The sequence below is a fragment of the Pinus tabuliformis genome, chromosome 6 (genome assembly GCF_031772625.1).
Source record: "Pinus tabuliformis cultivar Carrire ecotype Pingquan chromosome 6, CPIR1, whole genome shotgun sequence".
In the NCBI taxonomy this organism is placed as follows: domain Eukaryota; kingdom Viridiplantae; phylum Streptophyta; class Pinopsida; order Pinales; family Pinaceae; genus Pinus; species Pinus tabuliformis.
The window spans coordinates 7,630,540-7,634,900 of record NC_142292.1 but is presented as its reverse complement, the minus strand read 5'-3'; the positions used below and the strand labels follow the sequence as shown (position 1 = coordinate 7,634,900).

At 33.5% G+C, this 4,361-nt stretch overlaps 1 long non-coding RNA gene across 1 annotated transcript; it reads left to right on the top strand.

Annotated features, from left to right (window-relative positions):
* Positions 1 to 2,158: 2,158 nt before the first annotated feature.
* On the top strand, positions 2,159 to 2,912 carry LOC149256946 (uncharacterized). Its single transcript, XR_016245890.1, has 3 exons — positions 2,159 to 2,314; positions 2,425 to 2,502; positions 2,620 to 2,912. It is a non-coding gene; the product is annotated as an uncharacterized LOC149256946 (long non-coding RNA).
* Positions 2,913 to 4,361: the final 1,449 nt, after the last annotated feature.

Sequence of the window (4,361 nt, the reverse complement as noted above, 5' to 3'; positions counted from 1 at the left end):
TTTTGTTTTTATTTTATTTTATTTTTAGCTTGACGAGTTAAAATGTTTACATTATAGTAATCTTTTAATTTAATTTAATTTTTTATTTTATTTTTATGTAATTTGACTTAGTCAAAATATTAAATATTACATCTCTCCCATATTGGCTTGGAAAGAGCCTCTTGAAGTGAAAATTAAAAAAACACAATTATTCCACCATCTCATGTTATATCCCAATCCCATTTTCAAATAAATATATAAATAACTCATTATAAAAATTATAAACATATGATCAATTATAATTATAATTTAACATTATGATAAAAGGTACCAAATATATTATTTTGATAATGGTAAACAAAGTTGATGCAGGAGCATCCGAGCACCTTCATTAAAGTTGGAATCCAACGCTGTGAAAGAGGAACCGTGGACAACCATTGCAAATCGGGGCAATTTTTGTTTAAAACATAGCTAAATTGATGGAATTGATAAGTCTTTAAAAGACTTGATTTAATGTAATTATCTTCCATGTATGCGTATAGGGAGATTTAGGGGTTTGATTGAATGACTTTAGGAGGAGATCGTGGATCTAGAATGATCCATGATTTTCTAGTTATTTCTATAAATTGTGTAATTGCGTGTTGTGATAGGAGGGAGAGATTGGATACAATGTAATCAAAAAGAGAATTAATGACTAACACTGAGATGCCTTAGACTGTAATCTAGTTATGTATATAATGAAATATGCGTGTTGTTTGTATTTCGTGTGTCTGTGTATTGTTTAATCATAATTTAGATGTATGTGATGGAAGAGTTAAAATCCCGTGTTATAGGTTTGTTGATCGACCATCGATCACTATAAGGATCGATGGCGATCCAACGATAATACGATATCTTAGAATGAGCGTTGTATGGAGTAATGTGAGCGTTTTCAGAGTATGGCAGAGTTAAGCTGTGTTATAACGCGAATTCCATCAAAAGCAAATAAGGGATTCGTTTCAATCAAAACCGTCAGATCGACCAGATCGACAGATACTATTGAAGTACAGAGGAATCCGAAGGAGCCATCATAGCCGTCTAATGGGAGGAGATCTACGGTCATTGTGTGGTGAAGATGCATGGGCGTTAAAAAGAATGGAAAGGCGGTTTTCATAGGCGAGAAGCTGTTTCTCGCGCAGCCTCAAAGCCATAAGCAGTATTTCAATTCTAGACCCGAGAAAGTTATGAACCGTGACTTAATCTAGTTGAAGTCTGAAGGTGATTAGACCATCCGTTTAAAGGCGATCGGACGCATATCACGTCGGAATAAGCACGAGACTTAATTCCCAAAACGGACGCGATGAGGTTTTATGTAATAGGCTTAAACCCTCGTTGGGTTCCGGCTCTCCAAACCGTTCGTCGCGAGATTGATCGGACAGTAATCGCGCGTGAATAAGTGCACAAGTTAACATTTTTGGCGGACCTGATAGGTTATAAAAGAGGGTTAAGTTTATTTGGGTTCCGGTCTTATGTGTTCAAAATGGGACCTACGCTCGTTGGTCAGGTTTCTTTGTAGATTACACTGTTTGTTTGTTTCCAATTTTAATATGAAGCGCTTCCGACGTAAACATGGGCCCATAACCCACAGATCCATGCACTAATTAGGTAAAATGATAACTTTGCCGCGTAAAGCAGCGTAGCTGTCATCAAAAGTGCTTACCATTATTCTATGAAATAAATAATTTCTATGACATCAATAACATTTCTAACTAAATATCCTTGGGAACGCAACAAGAATAGTAGTGACGTTTTAAGAGAGTTTTCTCTGTCTGATATTGTCATTAACACACGATCTTTGAAATATTTCTGTAGTCTACAATATGAAATTATACGGCGACCTAACTTATCGTTGAGGAAGTGTTGTCTCGTTTTCTTTTTCCTTTCTCATTTATCATTAAGTTTGACAATTTGATCCATCATGTCTATCTACATCAGGGGTGACGTTTACAATTGATTACGATACATTGGTGGACTTTCCAAATCGTGTAATTGGTCAAAACAAAATTTCCAAATCATTTAGTCGGCCAAATAATGGAGCAGTTTTTATGGGCTCCTCTCAGCTGATTCTCAAATGTAAATGTGAACGAAAGAAAAAGGTAGGCTACTCTACCCCAACCTATATTTCTATATAAATGCGTCATTTGCATCCTCAGATTAATGGTACATGTTATTGCAGTGCATTAACCATCGATTGATTGTTTGAGTGTAAGCCTGGTGAGAGTGGAATTATCATATAGTATCATGGCCTCATGCAAACCAAATCTTCTTTTCCTGCAAATTTGGTGTGTCTCAGCAGGTATGTATCTATTTATTTTGTGCAAGCAGGGTGGGTTGTAATTATTACCATGTACTTTGTAATTTCTATTTTGGTTGCTGATGTGGATCATCATGCTTTATGGATTGTAGGTGTACTGCTTCTAGCAATGATGGCATCCACTGCACAAGGAAATGAGATGAGTGGTCCGAGTCGTAGGCTGTTAGCTGGTAAATATAATTCCATTTTCTGCCATTTAATGCTAATGCCTAAATACAATTCTAATTCCAAAGAGGCTCTGCTGTCATGATAATGTTGAATGGATTTGTGATGTGTGATATGTACAGTGTGCCCTGACATTTGCTTTGACGTCTCATACACGACTTGCACATCGTCTGGAGACAAAGAACTCCAATCCTACTGCAACTGCTGTTTTCTAAAAAACGCGATGCCAAACGCAGGCAACTGTACTCTGCATCTCAAGGATGGCACCGAGGTCTCCTGTAGTTGATCGAATTGCAGCGATCCAGAGGAAATTTACAAGTGATTATCCAGATCTAATTATGGAAGCTTCTGTTGTAACTACTACTAATGGATGGTAGGAATAAGTAAATAAAGAAGTCCAAAACTTTCAATCCCATTTTCAGGAAGTCCCCATTTAAAATAATGTTTTTCATTTCATTTCAATTCCTATTAAAATTGAAAAAAAAAGGTTTGAATGCGTCGTTGTACACATCAGAGATTGAATCGGGTAGAACAAATATTTAATTATAGTGCGGAGCCGAATCATGTGACATTATTAGAATTGTTTTGTTTTACTTGAACGTGATGGTTTTTGGTTTTGGTTTTATTTTTTAAAATAGAAAATTAAAATGTATTTATATTAATTTTTAATATATTATATTTTAAGATAGTGTAGTTATATAAATTAAAAGTCTAAATGGATAACATTAAAATTTTTATAACTATTAATCAAATTATAATTTTATTTAAATAATAATAATTATTTTTAATAATAAAAAAAATATTTTATAAATTAAATATATATACATGTTTTTTATTTATAGAAGTTCATTTCATTTTTATTATGGAAATCTTTAATATGTAAATAGATCTTTTTTGCAATACCATAGTTTATCAATAAGACATGTCCAAAAAACTCATTTTGTATGACATTTTTTTAATTAATGAATTTAGTTAAAAGGGAAAAAAAAGACAACTAATTTGGTAGTAAATCTCAACTTTTGATTTGTGTATATTACTAAGAATATTCTAAAATATTCTATGGAATTTAAATCCCTTCCATCCACCTAATAATTATTAATAATTAAATTAAAATTTTGGAAACTCTTTTCCAAAATAAACATGCTAATTAACTTTATGTCAAGTATTAAAAAAAGTACACATTTAGCTCATACTAAATTGTAGAAAACACTTTTCCACTAATTTTTCTTGTACCTTCTTTTCTCTAAGAAATTGCTAACCAAAGGAATCTAAGTTACCAAAATCACTTAAATATCACATCCAACACCAAATATTTAGAATCTTAGCATCCTTTAAAAAGAAAACTCTTAAAATCCAAAAGCTAGTGACAATTTCCTTTTCCAAGAGAGAGAGAGAGTTGATATTCAAATATTTTATTAAAATGTATATTCAAATATTGTATTTATGGCCCTCATTCATTTTTTTTTTTTTTTTTTTTGTTATACACATTTCCTTCATTCTATAGGGCAATGCTTATAAAGTTATGATAAGATAACAAAAGGAGTTGTATCCTGTTAGAGCCTAGATTTGTCTCACGCTGAAAAGACAAGGTTCTAGGTCCACATCAAACCACGCTCAGCCTCGTAGCTAGCCCTACGAGGACAAGAGAGGGCTCTCTCCGGGTCAATCTCGGTAAAAGGTGATCAATGAGGCTCGAGATGACTAAATTGGTAATTGATCTTAGGCTAGGTATGAAGTACAAGGAGTTTGAGGTTGATTTTTGAGGTTTTTGTTGAATCAAAGGAAAAGACAATTTTGGGTGCGGGGATGAGACACAGTTTTTGCAAAGGTCTACTTGGGGCAAGGTAGGCGATCATCTTGATGC